Raw genomic sequence first — 21,325 nt, forward strand, 5'->3', positions numbered from 1 at the left:
TAGATATACTGAAATGGGAGAGTTTGATAAATAGAAGAAAAAGGCGTAGGTTAGGCGCGATGTATAGAATTGTTAAAAAGGACGAAGCGTGGGAAGATTTATGGCAAGGGATAGAAAAGCCTAACTTTAAGTGAAAAAACGACCATAGTTTCAAAATAAAAATAAGGACTCAAAAAACAAATGAGAAAAAATACTCTTTTTCAAATAGAACTATAATTGATAGGAACCAGCTGCCTGGAGGTTTGTTTGAGCCCTTTCCATCCAATTTTAGAAGTTTTAAGTTTAAATGTAAAGCAGCCACTGGGTAATAAACTTCATTGTAGTTATGAAAATATTGTTTGTATGAGATGTGGACGGCATTTTGTATGTGATGTGGAAGTTTGTTGTATGTGATGTGGAAATGCCATTTTATGCAAAAATATTTGGTCTCTTATCTGTTTTTATATGTGTTCGTATGTAATTTTCGTTCTAAGAGTTATCTTTGACCTAACTTGACCGTTGCCACCAGGAAAATCGCCTAATTGCAACGTAATTGTGTAAATAAATAAATAAATAGTTAAATATCTAGCGGAGAATAGTTCTCGATAAGAAGGGGTTTGCTATGAAAGGGCAAGTATTATGTACGAGAAAAATACATTTACGAGCACGGAAGTCACAAAACACATTTTACCACATTAGAACTTGTATTTTAGTGTGTCACTTTCAGACAGACAGAGGCCTTCGAAACTTGCTGCAGGAGGCGAAGTCTGAAGATAAATGGCGGGATCAATTAGAAAAGAAGAAGTATGTCGGATAGTAGCAGAGGAAAATGTAATATAGAGCACGTCAAGTAAAATAAGAATTAGATGATTTCCACACACCTTGGAAAATAATAGATTTGTTGGGAACATAACAATGAAAATTAAGAAAAGAAATGCTTCACCAGAAATATCATATGTAGGTCAACTTAAGAGGAATTGAATTGACGGATGAGCTATGGTGGCATAATGGAGATAACATTTAAAAGGTAAGAATGGAGGACAGCGGTAATCAATCACCATACCGCAACTAGTGATAATGATATCGATGATTTTACATACTTATTATTTTATATAGCAGTGGAATAAAATTCTTAGGCTTTCACTCATATCCTTTGTATTAACTCCACTCAGTGCACCCTCCAATTTCTATCTTCCTTAATCCATATCTCTCGCCATTCATGTGTCAAACTTAATATCCTAGTAATATAATAATAATTTCTGAACTGCGTTTTAAATCATTGTAGTTCGATTGTGAGGATATTGTGCACCATTAATTGGCTCCAAGAAGTTAGACGATCAACAAAGAATATTACGTTGAAGTTCTGAAAAGATGGCTTGATGCCGTAAGTAGAAAACGACCGCGTCTCTGCTCAAGCGGTGAATGACTTCTTCACCACGATAACGCGCCAGCGCATTCATCGAACCTTGAGCAGCAATTTTTGGCGAAACACAAGATTGTACAGCTTCGCCAGCCTCCGTATAATCCCGACATAGATAGCTCCATGCGACTTTTCGATGTTCCCAAAATTGAAAATGGCGCTCAAAGGAAAGCGGTTCGACGACATCGAGACGATTCAGAGTAATGCGACGCGCGAGCTGAAGGTCATTCCAAAATCTGCGTCCGAGGACTGCTTTCAGATGTGAAAGCACCACTGGGAGAGTGTGGTTCATTCAAATGGGGACTAGTTTGAAGGATACCACCGCCTGGATGACGAATATTAGCGCAAATGAGGAGATATGAACACGGATCGAATAGCTTTCGGACACACCTCGTATAGTAAAATTCTTTTTTCTCTATTGTGATTCACAGTTCTTCTCAGTTTATCTTTTATAATATGAGTCTTGATTTTTTTAATCGTGATTTATTTTCTAAAACGTTCAGAGACTAATTTGTCAGCCCAAGTTTTTGGATTTGATTTCTCTAGAAATTAATTCAAATCCGAGATCTCTGAAGTATATTTGAAGTGTAGATAATACAATCCGTAGCCGCAGTCTTAATGCAATAATTTATATATTCCAAACAAAATTCAAACATAATACGTCTGTACATCATCTCAGTGAAAAATGATTCCTTTCAGTATATTATACGAAGAATATTTATATTGACACTATTACTGATGTTTTCTCGGCTTTTATGAAAATGTGCACCAATTAATAAAATACCGTATTACGGTGAATATTACACCGATATTCAGGAAGCTCTTGGAAATAAATGAACGGCAGTATGCAGCAATTTTAGCAATTAAAGATGAAGCATTAAGGAAGTTATGACTGCAAACAATATCGCAAATAAACGGTACGGTCGTATTTCACCGTATTAAATGCGAAAGTCCGTTAGACACAAAGCATCCAAACTTAATTGGTCTCATACCTTACTCGGAAGTCATCTCTTGTTCCAAGATAATTAGTATAGTTCTTAAGTTCAAATTGCAATATTGAGGATATATATGGCAGCATGTTTCTGGCAAATAGTTTTCAAAATGATGTTTATATACACTTGGACATATATTCCAAAAATGAAGTTGTTAGTTTCTCGCAGGCAGTGGTCTATTAAGCAGTAATCCGAAGGATGCTCATTGCAGTTTATTTTTAAATTGACAGGAACTTGCAAGTCAATAAACTTTTCTGTCATTCCTCTGTAATCACCTTTATTTCTTGATCTGAGATCTTCAATTTATTTATCACTGAAGTAATATACCAAAGCGTCTTTCCACTCAATTTTATACATTGATATTTTACTTCAGTAATAATGGATTACTACAAAGTTAAGCCTGAAAGCATCGAATTCATATATCTTTTAGCTAAAGCGTAGGTATTCACATATATTCAAATATGTCCATTTATAAGGTTTCAATTACACGTGTGTAAAAATGTGAAATCATCATTAGAAATTAATTAGAGGAAGAGATTTTTTGTAGTGTGAATTTTACAACAGTTAGTGTGCTTAATGTTGAAGAAATTTCTCATCGCAATATTAAAAATAAATAAAAGTTTCAATGCTAGTTTCTGGCTCCACAATCTTGGTATTTAACCTGTCAAAGACTTGATGGAGTTTCAGAAAAATTATAAAAATATTTGTATCAATGTAATTGCTTGTTTTTGAGGTTGAGAGACTTTCTCAAAAAATAACTCACAATCATTCAGATGCTATGAATTGAGGAGGACCTGAATCAATAGTTAGCTAATATTCCCATTTTAAATGGGCCCAGCGTGCACTTATGTCTTTAATAGCTACTACCTTGATCAAAACGTTCCCGGAATAACCACCGTGTGGCGCTCCCATCGTTCCGATTTGAGTTCTGTTTTTTTTGTTAAATTGGTACATCTGTTGTTGATATTCCCTTTAAATCTTAGTGTCATAACTTGACATTTGCAAAAGTTACGGTCGGTTTTCGGTATGTTCATCAGTGCTTCCTGCGATTTTTCCATTACTTCCTCTCGGCTGCTAAAACGCGTTCCCCGTAATGGTTTTTTAACTCGATTGAACAGAAAGAAGTCACAGGGAGCCAAATCAGGTGAATTCGGTGGCTGTTGGATGGTATTTGTTGCATTTTTCGTCAAAAAATTACGAATAATGATAGCACTGTGCGACGGTGCGTTATCATGGTGCAAAATCCACGAGTTTTCTGCCCACATTTCTGGTCTCTTTCGGCGAATTGCTTCACGCAAACGTCTCATAACGCCCAAATAATACTCTTTGTTTACTGTCTGGCCTTCTGGCAAAAATTCATGATGCACTACACCGTTGTAATCCATGAAAACCGTCAGCATTGCCTTCTTTTTTGACTGAAAACGACGTGGGTTTTTTGGTCTCGGCTCATTTGGTGAACGCCATTCACTTGCCTGATGTCTGGATTGCGTGTCGTACTCATAAACCCACGTCTCGTCTCCAGTAATGATCCTTTTGATGAATGTGGGATCGGATTCAGCCTCGCAAATCATGTCTTTTGCGACGTCAACACGGTCTCTTTTTTGCATGAAATTGAGGTCTTTTGGAACCAACTTTGCTGCTACACGACGGAAACCCAAATCATTAACCACAATGTCTTGGGCGGATCCATAGGCAATGCTCAAGTCCTCCGCTATTTCTCTGATGGTTAATTTGCGGTTATTGACCAACATTTCTTTTACTTTATCAATTTTTTCACCGACTTTCGATGTCGATGGTCTGCCACTGCGTTCATCATCTTCGATTGACTCACGACCACTTCTGAACCGCTCGTGCCACTGGTAAACGACCGTTTTTTTTAGAGAATCGTTGCCGAAACACTTTTCCAACATTTCCAACGTCCGTGCGCCACTAAATCCGTTTTTTACGCAAAATTTAATACAAGTTCGTTGTTGCAAATTTAAATCCATTTCTGCAATTGTAAAAAATCGCCAACACACACAGAGATAGATGTACTCTTGGCTACGTAACTTTTGCAAATGTCAAGTTATGACACTAAGATTTAAAGGGAATATCAACAACAGATGTACCAATTTAACAAAAAAAACAGAACTCAAATCGGAACGATGGGAGCGCCACACGGTGGTTATTCCGGGAACTTTTTGATCAAGGTAGTATATCAATTCTCTTAATTGACCACGGAAAAATTTGGCAGCCAAAAAGCTCGTATTTGGGTGATTCTAATGGCTTTAAATTTGCTTGCCCCAGAATGCCTCGTGAAAATTAATTGTCGGAAAAATAAAGATGAATCGTCTTGAGTATTAATGATTTCTTTTGCGGCAGTATATTTTGTACGGGCGAACGTTCCTTATAAAGTTTTTGCGTCAAAAATAGGTCACCTATAATCCATTAGACATGTGTTTTTTATAGCGAATCCGTAAATTTACAGTCCATGTCCACAGTTTTTAGTGAAGTTTTATAGCTACCTGCGTTTCATGAACGGAGAGCAACAAAGATAAAATGCAATTTTGAGTGTTAAATTTATGTACAGGAGACATTTCTCAAACCATATGCAAGTCTGTCTTGAAATCGCTTGAGTTTCAATGTACTACGTCAACTGCATGGTTGCAGTGGAGGCAGCTTTTACTGGCATTTAAAGAATAAAATATCTACACCTTTGCTTATTTTTTTGAATTTCCAACCGAGAGTTTGCGAAATGACGGATTGTTTGATGATGAACTTAACGAGAAGGAAGAATGGGTTTGAGTTTGTTTTTAATTGCAAATAATTTATTCACATTAATGCGTATAGTTCAAATTTTTAATGTTGGTGGCTACAATTCCAAGTCCTGGAGGAATATTTTCTGGATAAAATGCGGTATTTTTAAGACTCATATGCAATAATTACTTTCGAAATAATTTCTCAATTCTGAGGCACTGAAGACTCGTACCTCTGAGTTAATGACCGGAGGGCATGGGTTCAGTTCCGGGTGACACTGGACCGACCGCTGGACTCCCGCAGCTTATATCTATCTACATGGTTACCAACCGCCTCCTCTAGGGTATTTGGCAGATTTGATCACACGCTAAGTATGCGACAAAAAGTCTTTTTTCATTTTTAATTGCTATATATTTCAATTAAATTTCTGGTTTAGCTTTGTACCGCGCGAAAATATGGTTATTTAAGCAAGGTGATAGCCATAGTTAAGGCTTTTGAAAAATGAGTGTTGAGAAGGATGGAATTGATCATATGGGAAGAAAGTCAAACAAGCAAGGAAGGTGGGTGGGGACCGCTGGGAAGATTCTACAGAGGGAAGAAAGTTGGCTTAAGACCCATAGTAATAATAAATACCCTTATAGCTGTTCGGATCAAGTGTATAGTTGTTCCGATAAAGTCATAAAGGATGACGACGGTCGAGCCGTCGAAACGTCTAAACTACATATGTGAGTGACCTTTCTTTGGGTTTCTATGTTTTAAAAATCTACACTTCTGTTTATACATATATATATATATATATATATATATATATATATATATAAGTGGGTGGGTCGCGGTAGTAAAGAGGGTTGAGCGTTGGACTACTGACCGGAAACCATAACCGGCACAAGGAAAGGAACTGGCACCCCCTACACTGATGTGTGAATTTCACACACCGTTGGGCGTATATATATATATATATATATATATATATATATATATATATATATATATATATATACTATATATAATATATATATATATATATAGTACAATACACAGTAACACACAATATAGGAACACAAAAAAAAGAAGAACACTCACACGTATTTTCTTGATATTTCGACGGAAACAATCCGTCGGACTGCTGACCGTAGGGTCCCGGGTTCGATTCCCGGGCAAGGAACTCTGGGCACCTGCAGCTCCACCCAAGCTAAAGTGATTTTTCGGGTACCAGATCTTCCTGGGAAACCATAACCGGCACAGGGAAAGGAACTGGCCCCCCTGAATGTGTGAATTTTCACACGCCGTATAGGGCTTAGTACTAGGTGATCTCTACCATCACCTACTAAACCGACCTTCGGGTTGATAACTGTGTTTTTGGTTTATGGTTTATATATATATATATATATATATATATATATATATATATATATATATATATTCACGTACACATAATATATTTATTAATATATTAATTTCATTTTTTTATTTATTGATTCATTTATTCATAAAAATGGATATATATATATATATATATATATATATATATATTAGGAATGGGATAGGAACAAATATAAAAACAATCACAGGAATGGTGGGAAAGGCGGAATCGAGCACATGACAAGTGCAAAAAGCTTTTCTTGACCGAAACTGGAACCACGCATCTTGGGTCTTTCGGGCCGATACTCTTAACCACTTGAGCTATCGACAAAACGTGAGTTACACTGAAATCTGTGTGGGGGAAATTGATACGAATGTCCACACGTATGCCTTCATTTGTGTTTATAGTGAAGACATTCGTATCAATTGTAAGAAACCAAAACGAATATACCCCGACTTCATCGCATGCAATAAGTAAATCGTGCTATTGTGTGGATATGAATAGTGAGTTTATAATTCATTAAGCTGATACTTTTAAACTAACAAGTCCTACTTCCGATACTTTCTGTTGTATGACAACTTAATTAACCGCTACGGATGAAAAAAATCATTTACGGCTAAAATATGGTAATATTAGATAAATATACGGAAGAAATAATCGTCTTCATTCATACCTCTCACTAATTTATTTTCCATATTTTGTCTTCCCGGAAAGAACGTCCGAAAGAAATAAAATAAGGACGAATTTTACTACTTTGAGCCACTCGGATTTACTATATATAATGTCGTTCACCCGTGAATCCCAGAAATTCAATGAAGGGATTAGCTTTTTTTGATCAGTTTCTATTCTTCAGTTTCTATTGTTTACATGTTCAGTTTCTATTGTTGGACTTCATCGAAAGATCATTCTTTGGAAAAACATGCGGTATTGAAAGTTTTGAGTCAGTGCACGCCTTTTATAGCCACAGATTTCGAGGGGAGTATTCGCCTCAAGCCCTCCAACGACGGGACTATTATAAATTCTCGAATCCTTTGCAGCTGGAAACTCTATGGATGTCCAAATGCCAGTAAAAATACCTATATATATATATATATATATATATATATATATATATATATATATATATATATATATATATAATTGGCTGACACAACATAACACAAATAGAAAAGAATAGACACATATAAAAGAACACTTACACGGTAAATTGTTCGAGCTTTCGGCCCTCTCAGGGGCCTTCTTCAAGAGAGACTGAAAATATGCTATGGAACAGGAGAGGGGAAAGAGTTATGGGCGTGGAGGGGAGGTGTGGAGGGGAGGTGTGGAGGGAATGCTGGGAGGGAAATTAAATATGGCGGTTAAGGGTGGGAATTTTAAAGGAACGGAAGGATAGTATGTAGGCGGATTCACGAGTTCTCACCTCTATGTTGGTAGCTGAATCAGGTAGGGATTCTAGGATGCTGAGGGAAAAACACTGGTCGAATGAAAGGTTGTGGGAATTGGCGTGTGAAGGGATAGGAAGAGAAGAGAGTGAGGCAGAATTACAGGAGTATCGGTGATTATTCATTCGGATGGATAAGGGTGTAATGCATTCACCTATGTAGAAGGAAGTGCAGTGCTTGCATGATAAAAGATAAATAATATTTTTTGAGAGGCAATTAGCGTGGGAACGAGGTGGGGGGGCTATGAGGGGATGTAGGGAGAGGGGAGTAGGCATAATAAGAGGACAGGTTTTACATCGGGGGCGGTTGCAAGTTGGGGAAATATTGGGAAATTTGTCACGGGGGGGCGCCAAAGGGTTGGTGGATCTCAGAAGGTTTTTGAGATTGGCGGGTCGTCTGTATGCGATAGATGGGCATTGGGGTAGTAAGGATGAGGTCGCGTCATTGTCATGTAGAATTGGGAACAGTTCTTTAAGGAGGGTTTTCAGTCTGTGTGATCCGGGGTAATAGGTGGTGCAAAGGTTGAGTCCTGCGTCAGATGTGGGCTTGTTATTGTGTGGTGTGTGTGGTCGGGTGGAACGGTGGATTTTATTTCGTAGCAACTTTTCTGGGTAACCGCGTTTGAGGAGTGCAAGGTGTAGATTGGCAAGGTATTTGTTGAGAGTGGCTGTGGTGTTGCAAATTCGGTGTCCGCGGATAGAGAGAGAGTTAGGAATCGAGCGTTTTGTGTGTTGAGGATGACAGCTAGTGTGGTGAAGGTATTGCTGATGGTTAGTGGCTTTGATGTGTACTGAAGTAGTGAATTTGTTGTTTTGAAGTGAGATGTCTGTGTCAAGAAAGGTGATAGTGGAGTCTGAAATGGAAGAGGTGAATTTAACCGTGAAAGATGAATTTAAGGCGGATAAGAAGTTGTTGAGAGAGTCAGAGCCATGTGTCCAGAGAATAAAAATATCGTCTATGTAGCGGACCCAGAAAAGAGGTTGAAGGGGTTGCTGTGACAGGAAGGTCTCTTCGAGAAGGCCCATGAAGAGATTGGCGTATGATGGTGCCATCCTCGTTCCCATCGCTGTGCCTTTTGTCTGTAGGTAAAAACAATTTTGGAAAGTGAATGCATTTTTTGTAAGGACGAAAGTGGCAAGATTGAGGAGAAATTCCGTTGAAGGGCGCTGGGGTAGGGGGCGCAGAGAAAGATAATGCCGGAGGGAGGATAAACCTTCTGCATGGGGAATAGAAGTGTAGAGTGAGGTAACGTCGATGGTGGCCATAAGTAGGTTGGGTGTGGAGGGAATAGAGACGGAATTTAGACGGTCGAGGAAGTGGTACGTGTCTTTCGTGAAGGAGGGCAAGGAGAGTACAAGTGGTTGTAGGTGGTGGTCAAGGAATGCGGAGATTCTTTCGGTGGGAGAATTGCAACTGGAAACTATAGGACGACAGGGGATGTTGGGTTTGTGTATTTTTGGGAGGAGATAAAACTGGGGTGTTCTGGGGTTTGGGGGTGAAAGTAGGGATATGTCTTGGGAGGTGAGGCCTTCTTCTGGTCCGGAGTGGAGGAGAAAAGACCGAATTTCGGTTTGGAAAGTTTGTGTTGGGTTTTTGGTTAGAGTGGTATAGGTGGATGTATCATTCAGGTGAGCGAGGGCTTTGGAAATATAATCTTTGGTGTTTAGAATTACAACAGAGGAGCCTTTGTCGGCGGAGGTAACAACGATGTTAGGATTGGACTGTAGGGTTTTTAGGGCATGACGTTCGTTCATGGAGAGGTTATTTTTCGGTCTGAGATGTTTTCTGAAGGATTGATTGGAAACTTTTTCGATGAGGAGACGTATAAAAATTTCGACAGGATGGTTACTAGGAAGGGGTTTTGGCTCATGAGTTGAAGCCGGGCGGAATTTGTCAAGTGCGGGATTGGTTTTTAGGTTACTGAAAGGTTTACTTTGTGATTTCCAGAAGGCGCGCCATCGAAGGTTTCGGCAGAAATTGAGGGTATCAGTGAGTATGTTTATGTGGTTTATTTTTGGTGTAGGGGAGAAGGATAGGCCTTTGCTAAGAACGGATATTTCATTGTCTGAAAGGCTGGTGTTTGAAAGGTTTACAATGTCATGGGCATTGTCGGGGGGAGGGGGGGTGTTGGGATTGTTCGGTGGTGGCTGGCGTTTTGGAAAAACCGGAGGGCCTTTGGGAGGAGGGGGAAGGTTGTAAATGCTGCGGAGGTCAGGCTTATATTGAAAGAGTGGGGGTGGTTGAGGAGGAGGTGGCGGGAAAGGGTGAGAGTGTGGAATTTTGAGACCAACTCGGAGGTAGGAAATATACAAGTTGGACAGCTTTTTAAGGAGAGTTTGACGTTTTTGTTGGAGGGAACGTAGGGCAGACGAAATTATGGCGTTGAGTTGTGGAATTAGGTGAGCAGAAGCCAAAGAGATTATTTTAAAGAGGGAAAAAAGGTTTGATTTGTGTTGTTCACGAATGCATTGGTATTGCATAAGGATAAGGTGGGTGTATTCTAAAGATTTTTGGTAAGAGAATGCATTAAGGATGGGGTGGATATCGGGAAGAGTAGCAGATAGTGGTAGGGAAATGACTAGACCGTTGGGAACGATTCCTAAGGACAGGCAGGAGGTGAGAAACTCGGTGTGGCTTGTGTATTTGGCGAGCTTATAGGCGTGACGGCGAAAATTTCGGATCCAAGACGGAATGGGATGAGGGTGGTCCATGTTTAGGCGATTGAGAAGGTTGTGGAAAATAAATAGGAAACGAAGGAAGACAGTGGTGAGGGAAAGGATAGCACATTCAAAATAGAGCAGAATCCGCGGCGAAAAACCTGGTGCTGGATCCCACGACGAACACAGAAGAGACAGGAACAGTAGCTAGGTAGCTTAATATCACGATTGTACGGAAAAACTCATACGAGCGGCACAATAATTGGCTGACACAACATAACACAAATAGAAAAGAATAGACACATATAAAAGAACACTTACACGGTAAATTGTTCGAGCTTTCGGCCCTCTCAGGGGCCTTCTTCAAGAGAGACTGAAAATATGCTATGGAACAGGAGAGGGGAAAGAGTTATGGGCGTGGAGGGGAGGTGTGGAGGGGAGGTGTGGAGGGAATGCTGGGAGGGAAATTAAATATGGCGGTTAAGGGTGGGAATTTTAAAGGAACGGAAGGATAGTATGTAGGCGGATTCACGAGTTCTCACCTCTATGTTGGTAGCTGAATCAGGTAGGGATTCTAGGATGCTGAGGGAAAAACACTGGTCGAATGAAAGGTTGTGGGAATTGGCGTGTGAAGGGATAGGAAGAGAAGAGAGTGAGGCAGAATTACAGGAGTATCGGTGATTATTCATTCGGATGGATAAGGGTGTAATGCATTCACCTATGTAGAAGGAAGTGCAGTGCTTGCATGATAAAAGATAAATAATATTTTTTGAGAGGCAATTAGCGTGGGAACGAGGTGGGGGGGCTATGAGGGGATGTAGGGAGAGGGGAGTAGGCATAATAAGAGGACAGGTTTTACATCGGGGGCGGTTGCAAGTTGGGGAAATATTGGGAAATTTGTCACGGGGGGGCGCCAAAGGGTTGGTGGATCTCAGAAGGTTTTTGAGATTGGCGGGTCGTCTGTATGCGATAGATGGGCATTGGGGTAGTAAGGATGAGGTCGCGTCATTGTCATGTAGAATTGGGAACAGTTCTTTAAGGAGGGTTTTCAGTCTGTGTGATCCGGGGTAATAGGTGGTGCAAAGGTTGAGTCCTGCGTCAGATGTGGGCTTGTTATTGTGTGGTGTGTGTGGTCGGGTGGAACGGTGGATTTTATTTCGTAGCAACTTTTCTGGGTAACCGCGTTTGAGGAGTGCAAGGTGTAGATTGGCAAGGTATTTGTTGAGAGTGGCTGTGGTGTTGCAAATTCGGTGTCCGCGGATAGAGAGAGAGTTAGGAATCGAGCGTTTTGTGTGTTGAGGATGACAGCTAGTGTGGTGAAGGTATTGCTGATGGTTAGTGGCTTTGATGTGTACTGAAGTAGTGAATTTGTTGTTTTGAAGTGAGATGTCTGTGTCAAGAAAGGTGATAGTGGAGTCTGAAATGGAAGAGGTGAATTTAACCGTGAAAGATGAATTTAAGGCGGATAAGAAGTTGTTGAGCAACCCCTTCAACCTCTTTTCTGGGTCCGCTACATAGACGATATTTTTATTCTCTGGACACATGGCTCTGACTCTCTCAACAACTTCTTATCCGCCTTAAATTCATCTTTCACGGTTAAATTCACCTCTTCCATTTCAGACTCCACTATCACCTTTCTTGACACAGACATCTCACTTCAAAACAACAAATTCACTACTTCAGTACACATCAATGCCACTAACCATCAGCAATACCTTCACCACACTAGCTGTCATCCTCAACACACAAAACGCTCGATTCCTAACTCTCTCTCTATCCGCGGACACCGAATTTGCAACACCACAGCCACTCTCAACAAATACCTTGCCAATCTACACCTTGCACTCCTCAAACGCGGTTACCCAGAAAAGTTGCTACGAAATAAAATCCACCGTTCCACCCGACCACACACACCACACAATAACAAGCCCACATCTGACGCAGGACTCAACCTTTGCACCACCTATTACCCCGGATCACACAGACTGAAAACCCTCCTTAAAGAACTGTTCCCAATTCTACATGACAATGACGCGACCTCATCCTTACTACCCCAATGCCCATCTATCGCATACAGACGACCCGCCAATCTCAAAAACCTTCTGAGATCCACCAACCCTTTGGCGCCCCCCCGTGACAAATTTCCCAATATTTCCCCAACTTGCAACCGCCCCCGATGTAAAACCTGTCCTCTTATTATGCCTACTCCCCTCTCCCTACATCCCCTCATAGCCCCCCCACCTCGTTCCCACGCTAATTGCCTCTCAAAAAATATTATTTATCTTTTATCATGCAAGCACTGCACTTCCTTCTACATAGGTGAATGCATTACACCCTTATCCATCCGAATGAATAATCACCGATACTCCTGTAATTCTGCCTCACTCTCTTCTCTTCCTATCCCTTCACACGCCAATTCCCACAACCTTTCATTCGACCAGTGTTTTTCCCTCAGCATCCTAGAATCCCTACCTGATTCAGCTACCAACATAGAGGTGAGAACTCGTGAATCCGCCTACATACTATCCTTCCGTTCCTTTAAAATTCCCACCCTTAACCGCCATATTTAATTTCCCTCCCAGCATTCCCTCCACACCTCCCCTCCACACCTCCCCTCCACGCCCATAACTCTTTCCCCTCTCCTGTTCCATAGCATATTTTCAGTCTCTCTTGAAGAAGGCCCCTGAGAGGGCCGAAAGCTCGAACAATTTACCGTGTAAGTGTTCTTTTATATGTGTCTATTCTTTTCTATTTGTGTTATGTTGTGTCAGCCAATTATTGTGCCGCTCGTATGAGTTTTTCCGTACAATCGTGATATTAAGCTACCTAGCTACTGTTCCTGTCTCTTCTGTGTTCGTCGTGGGATCCAGCACCAGGTTTTTCGCCGCGGATTCTGCTCTATTTTGAATGTGCTATCCTTTCCCTCACCACTGTCTTCCTTCGTTTCCTATTTATTTTCCACAACCTTCTCAATCGCCTAAACATGGACCACCCTCATCCCATTCCGTCTTGGATCCGAAATTTTCGCCGTCACGCCTATAAGCTCGCCAAATACACAAGCCACACCGAGTTTCTCACCTCCTGCCTGTCCTTAGGAATCGTTCCCAACGGTCTAGTCATTTCCCTACCACTATCTGCTACTCTTCCCGATATCCACCCCATCCTTAATGCATTCTCTTACCAAAAATCTTTAGAATACACCCACCTTATCCTTATGCAATACCAATGCATTCGTGAACAACACAAATCAAACCTTTTTTCCCTCTTTAAAATAATCTCTTTGGCTTCTGCTCACCTAATTCCACAACTCAACGCCATAATTTCGTCTGCCCTACGTTCCCTCCAACAAAAACGTCAAACTCTCCTTAAAAAGCTGTCCAACTTGTATATTTCCTACCTCCGAGTTGGTCTCAAAATTCCACACTCTCACCCTTTCCCGCCACCTCCTCCTCAACCACCCCCACTCTTTCAATATAAGCCTGACCTCCGCAGCATTTACAACCTTCCCCCTCCTCCCAAAGGCCCTCCGGTTTTTCCAAAACGCCAGCCACCACCGAACAATCCCAACACCCCCCCTCCCCCCGACAATGCCCATGACATTGTAAACCTTTCAAACACCAGCCTTTCAGACAATGAAATATCCGTTCTTAGCAAAGGCCTATCCTTCTCCCCTACACCAAAAATAAACCACATAAACATACTCACTGATACCCTCAATTTCTGCCGAAACCTTCGATGGCGCGCCTTCTGGAAATCACAAAGTAAACCTTTCAGTAACCTAAAAACCAATCCCGCACTTGACAAATTCCGCCCGGCTTCAACTCATGAGCCAAAACCCCTTCCTAGTAACCATCCTGTCGAAATTTTTATACGTCTCCTCATCGAAAAAGTTTCCAATCAATCCTTCAGAAAACATCTCAGACCGAAAAATAACCTCTCCATGAACGAACGTCATGCCCTAAAAACCCTACAGTCCAATCCTAACATCGTTGTTACCTCCGCCGACAAAGGCTCCTCTGTTGTAATTCTAAACACCAAAGATTATATTTCCAAAGCCCTCGCTCACCTGAATGATACATCCACCTATACCACTCTAACCAAAAACCCAACACAAACTTTCCAAACCGAAATTCGGTCTTTTCTCCTCCACTCCGGACCAGAAGAAGGCCTCACCTCCCAAGACATATCCCTACTTTCACCCCCAAACCCCAGAACACCCCAGTTTTATCTCCTCCCAAAAATACACAAACCCAACATCCCCTGTCGTCCTATAGTTTCCAGTTGCAATTCTCCCACCGAAAGAATCTCCGCATTCCTTGACCACCACCTACAACCACTTGTACTCTCCTTGCCCTCCTTCACGAAAGACACGTACCACTTCCTCGACCGTCTAAATTCCGTCTCTATTCCCTCCACACCCAACCTACTTATGGCCACCATCGACGTTACCTCACTCTACACTTCTATTCCCCATGCAGAAGGTTTATCCTCCCTCCGGCATTATCTTTCTCTGCGCCCCCTACCCCAGCGCCCTTCAACGGAATTTCTCCTCAATCTTGCCACTTTCGTCCTTACAAAAAATGCATTCACTTTCCAAAATTGTTTTTACCTACAGACAAAAGGCACAGCGATGGGAACGAGGATGGCACCATCATACGCCAATCTCTTCATGGGCCTTCTCGAAGAGACCTTCCTGTCACAGCAACCCCTTCAACCTCTTTTCTGGGTCCGCTACATAGACGATATTTTTATTCTCTGGACACATGGCTCTGACTCTCTCAACAACTTCTTATCCGCCTTAAATTCATCTTTCACGGTTAAATTCACCTCTTCCATTTCAGACTCCACTATCACCTTTCTTGACACAGACATCTCACTTCAAAACAACAAATTCACTACTTCAGTACACATCAAAGCCACTAACCATCAGCAATACCTTCACCACACTAGCTGTCATCCTCAACACACAAAACGCTCGATTCCTAACTCTCTCTCTATCCGCGGACACCGAATTTGCAACACCACAGCCACTCTCAACAAATACCTTGCCAATCTACACCTTGCACTCCTCAAACGCGGTTACCCAGAAAAGTTGCTACGAAATAAAATCCACCGTTCCACCCGACCACACACACCACACAATAACAAGCCCACATCTGACGCAGGACTCAACCTTTGCACCACCTATTACCCCGGATCACACAGACTGAAAACCCTCCTTAAAGAACTGTTCCCAATTCTACATGACAATGACGCGACCTCATCCTTACTACCCCAATGCCCATCTATCGCATACAGACGACCCGCCAATCTCAAAAACCTTCTGAGATCCACCAACCCTTTGGCGCCCCCCCGTGACAAATTTCCCAATATTTCCCCAACTTGCAACCGCCCCCGATGTAAAACCTGTCCTCTTATTATGCCTACTCCCCTCTCCCTACATCCCCTCATAGCCCCCCCACCTCGTTCCCACGCTAATTGCCTCTCAAAAAATATTATTTATCTTTTATCATGCAAGCACTGCACTTCCTTCTACATAGGTGAATGCATTACACCCTTATCCATCCGAATGAATAATCACCGATACTCCTGTAATTCTGCCTCACTCTCTTCTCTTCCTATCCCTTCACACGCCAATTCCCACAACCTTTCATTCGACCAGTGTTTTTCCCTCAGCATCCTAGAATCCCTACCTGATTCAGCTACCAACATAGAGGTGAGAACTCGTGAATCCGCCTACATACTATCCTTCCGTTCCTTTAAAATTCCCACCCTTAACCGCCATATTTAATTTCCCTCCCAGCATTCCCTCCACACCTCCCCTCCACACCTCCCCTCCACGCCCATAACTCTTTCCCCTCTCCTGTTCCATAGCATATTTTCAGTCTCTCTTGAAGAAGGCCCCTGAGAGGGCCGAAAGCTCGAACAATTTACCGTGTAAGTGTTCTTTTATATGTGTCTATTCTTTTCTATTTGTGTTATGTTGTGTCAGCCAATTATTGTGCCGCTCGTATGAGTTTTTCCGTACAATCGTGATATTAAGCTACCTAGCTACTGTTCCTGTCTCTTCTGTGTTCGTCGTGGGATCCAGCACCAGGTTTTTCGCCGCGGATTCTGCTCTATTTTGAATGTGCTATCCTTTCCCTCACCACTGTCTTCCTTCGTTTCCTATTTATTTTCCACAACCTTCTCAATCGCCTAAACATGGACCACCCTCATCCCATTCCGTCTTGGATCCGAAATTTTCGCCGTCACGCCTATAAGCTCGCCAAATACACAAGCCACACCGAGTTTCTCACCTCCTGCCTGTCCTTAGGAATCGTTCCCAACGGTCTAGTCATTTCCCTACCACTATCTGCTACTCTTCCCGATATCCACCCCATCCTTAATGCATTCTCTTACCAAAAATCTTTAGAATACACCCACCTTATCCTTATGCAATACCAATGCATTCGTGAACAACACAAATCAAACCTTTTTTCCCTCTTTAAAATAATCTCTTTGGCTTCTGCTCACCTAATTCCACAACTCAACGCCATAATTTCGTCTGCCCTACGTTCCCTCCAACAAAAACGTCAAACTCTCCTTAAAAAGCTGTCCAACTTGTATATTTCCTACCTCCGAGTTGGTCTCAAAATTCCACACTCTCACCCTTTCCCGCCACCTCCTCCTCAACCACCCCCACTCTTTCAATATAAGCCTGACCTCCGCAGCATTTACAACCTTCCCCCTCCTCCCAAAGGCCCTCCGGTTTTTCCAAAACGCCAGCCACCACCGAACAATCCCAACACCCCCCCTCCCCCCGACAATGCCCATGACATTGTAAACCTTTCAAACACCAGCCTTTCAGACAATGAAATATCCGTTCTTAGCAAAGGCCTATCCTTCTCCCCTACACCAAAAATAAACCACATAAACATACTCACTGATACCCTCAATTTCTGCCGAAACCTTCGATGGCGCGCCTTCTGGAAATCACAAAGTAAACCTTTCAGTAACCTAAAAACCAATCCCGCACTTGACAAATTCCGCCCGGCTTCAACTCATGAGCCAAAACCCCTTCCTAGTAACCATCCTGTCGAAATTTTTATACGTCTCCTCATCGAAAAAGTTTCCAATCAATCCTTCAGAAAACATCTCAGACCGAAAAATAACCTCTCCATGAACGAACGTCATGCCCTAAAAACCCTACAGTCCAATCCTAACATCGTTGTTACCTCCGCCGACAAAGGCTCCTCTGTTGTAATTCTAAACACCAAAGATTATATTTCCAAAGCCCTCGCTCACCTGAATGATACATCCACCTATACCACTCTAACCAAAAACCCAACACAAACTTTCCAAACCGAAATTCGGTCTTTTCTCCTCCACTCCGGACCAGAAGAAGGCCTCACCTCCCAAGACATATCCCTACTTTCACCCCCAAACCCCAGAACACCCCAGTTTTATCTCCTCCCAAAAATACACAAACCCAACATCCCCTGTCGTCCTATAGTTTCCAGTTGCAATTCTCCCACCGAAAGAATCTCCGCATTCCTTGACCACCACCTACAACCACTTGTACTCTCCTTGCCCTCCTTCACGAAAGACACGTACCACTTCCTCGACCGTCTAAATTCCGTCTCTATTCCCTCCACACCCAACCTACTTATGGCCACCATCGACGTTACCTCACTCTACACTTCTATTCCCCATGCAGAAGGTTTATCCTCCCTCCGGCATTATCTTTCTCTGCGCCCCCTACCCCAGCGCCCTTCAACGGAATTTCTCCTCAATCTTGCCACTTTCGTCCTTACAAAAAATGCATTCACTTTCCAAAATTGTTTTTACCTACAGACAAAAGGCACAGCGATGGGAACGAGGATGGCACCATCATACGCCAATCTCTTCATGGGCCTTCTCGAAGAGACCTTCCTGTCACAGCAACCCCTTCAACCTCTTTTCTGGGTCCGCTACATAGACGATATTTTTATTCTCTGGACACATGGCTCTGACTCTCTCAACAACTTCTTATCCGCCTTAAATTCATCTTTCACGGTTAAATTCACCTCTTCCATTTCAGACTCCACTATCACCTTTCTTGACACAGACATCTCACTTCAAAACAACAAATTCACTACTTCAGTACACATCAAAGCCACTAACCATCAGCAATACCTTCACCACACTAGCTGTCATCCTCAACACACAAAACGCTCGATTCCTAACTCTCTCTCTATCCGCGGACACCGAATTTGCAACACCACAGCCACTCTCAACAAATACCTTGCCAATCTACACCTTGCACTCCTCAAACGCGGTTACCCAGAAAAGTTGCTACGAAATAAAATCCACCGTTCCACCCGACCACACACACCACACAATAACAAGCCCACATCTGACGCAGGACTCAACCTTTGCACCACCTATTACCCCGGATCACACAGACTGAAAACCCTCCTTAAAGAACTGTTCCCAATTCTACATGACAATGACGCGACCTCATCCTTACTACCCCAATGCCCATCTATCGCATACAGACGACCCGCCAATCTCAAAAACCTTCTGAGATCCACCAACCCTTTGGCGCCCCCCCGTGACAAATTTCCCAATATTTCCCCAACTTGCAACCGCCCCCGATGTAAAACCTGTCCTCTTATTATGCCTACTCCCCTCTCCCTACATCCCCTCATAGCCCCCCCACCTCGTTCCCACGCTAATTGCCTCTCAAAAAATATTATTTATCTTTTATCATGCAAGCACTGCACTTCCTTCTACATAGGTGAATGCATTACACCCTTATCCATCCGAATGAATAATCACCGATACTCCTGTAATTCTGCCTCACTCTCTTCTCTTCCTATCCCTTCACACGCCAATTCCCACAACCTTTCATTCGACCAGTGTTTTTCCCTCAGCATCCTAGAATCCCTACCTGATTCAGCTACCAACATAGAGGTGAGAACTCGTGAATCCGCCTACATACTATCCTTCCGTTCCTTTAAAATTCCCACCCTTAACCGCCATATTTAATTTCCCTCCCAGCATTCCCTCCACACCTCCCCTCCACACCTCCCCTCCACGCCCATAACTCTTTCCCCTCTCCTGTTCCATAGCATATTTTCAGTCTCTCTTGAAGAAGGCCCCTGAGAGGGCCGAAAGCTCGAACAATTTACCGTGTAAGTGTTCTTTTATATGTGTCTATTCTTTTCTATTTGTGTTATGTTGTGTCAGCCAATTATTGTGCCGCTCGTATGAGTTTTTCCGTACAATCGTGATATATATATATATATATATATATATATATTAGAGAAAGGTAGTTTTGAGATGAAAATAATACATTTTCAATATCTATTACAGTGTATTTTTTATAGCATAAAGGAGCTGGACAGGACTCGTAAATGAATGGAGGGTAACCTAGAGTGACGAAATATGAAAGGAGTTTTAGCTTTTTGAAACCGCGTGGACGTTTAGTCCAGGAATCCACTGGAAACGGGTTTCCTCGTGGCCGGTCGGTTTCTAACGTATTTCGGGGAATGAGGAAGCAATCGCGCTCCTCTCTTTCTCTAACTGACGACCCCATTGGCCGCACCCTCCGCGCACCTATACACCTCATAGTCGGCATCACATTTGATGAAATTACTCTTTGTTTGCTACACTAGTGTGACCTACAAATTAACCCATGGGCAAATGAAACATTTGATGATAAAATCAACCTTAATGAATAACTCTGAATCATTCTCAAAAAATTTTACCTACCTCTTCATATAGTATGTCACCCGTAGGTTTCTCTCATTCATTGCGATTAATGGTGCGACCTCAATAAGTTTCCTAGTTCTCTCACTTTGAACCGAGGCGAAGGATATTATGTGTATTCAGCGCCGTTCACGTTTCAGCATGTCTTGGTGGTGTGGTGTGTGCTACGCGAATGGAATTTTGTATTTGCACGTGTAGTCATGTATTTGTGCTTAGCGAGAGTCCAAAACGGTCTAGTTCAAAGGCACAGACTCGAATTTGATTCCAAGTGCAGATTTGAGTATTTCTTGTTGAATTAGACTACGGACGTAATAGCGGAAACAGTTCAGATTATGTAAATATGGCATATATGCGGAACTGAATTTCTTTTATTTCCTCCAGGATGAATTCAGTTTAATTCTATCAGAAGCGGAGAAGAAACCTTTTTAGCTTTTTTAGCTTACTTCTGACCCAGATTTAAGCGTGTTTGCGAGTTGATTACTTTGCATACAAATTTTTATACCCTTGTGCCTTGATTCAGGATAGTGTAAGATATTTTATGCACCGGTAAAAATGCATCTAAAGCGTATGAAACCAGGCAGAAACCTGAATTCGTCATGGAAAACTCCATTCTCGAAAAGCTGTATCATCCAATCACCTCTCTGCCATAGGTTTGCACTTCACAGTAAACTCTCTCTCTCTTGCCGAAACTGCGTTCCCATACAGTATATGACTCTTCTCGCAATCATCTACTCTAAAGTTTGAATAGGCAGAAATTTTTATACATGGACACAAATTTTTTTATGCAAAGGCAGGCAAATTTACATGTACGTATTGTGAATCACAGTTCCATCAATGGCTCTAGTCCCCATGCTGTCAGAAGTTAGTATGAGAGCCATATTTTCTGTGGAAGTGTCCGTTGAATGGAATATTTCCCTCGAAAACACACTTCAAATTACGCAAAACGTAAGTTTGGAGAAATATTATTGAAACAAGGATAAATTTCACATCCATCTCAAGTC

The sequence above is a fragment of the Hetaerina americana genome, unplaced genomic scaffold (genome assembly GCF_022747635.1).
Source record: "Hetaerina americana unplaced genomic scaffold, ioHetAmer1.1.p SCAF_1, whole genome shotgun sequence".
Taxonomy (NCBI): Eukaryota; Metazoa; Arthropoda; class Insecta; order Odonata; family Calopterygidae; genus Hetaerina; species Hetaerina americana.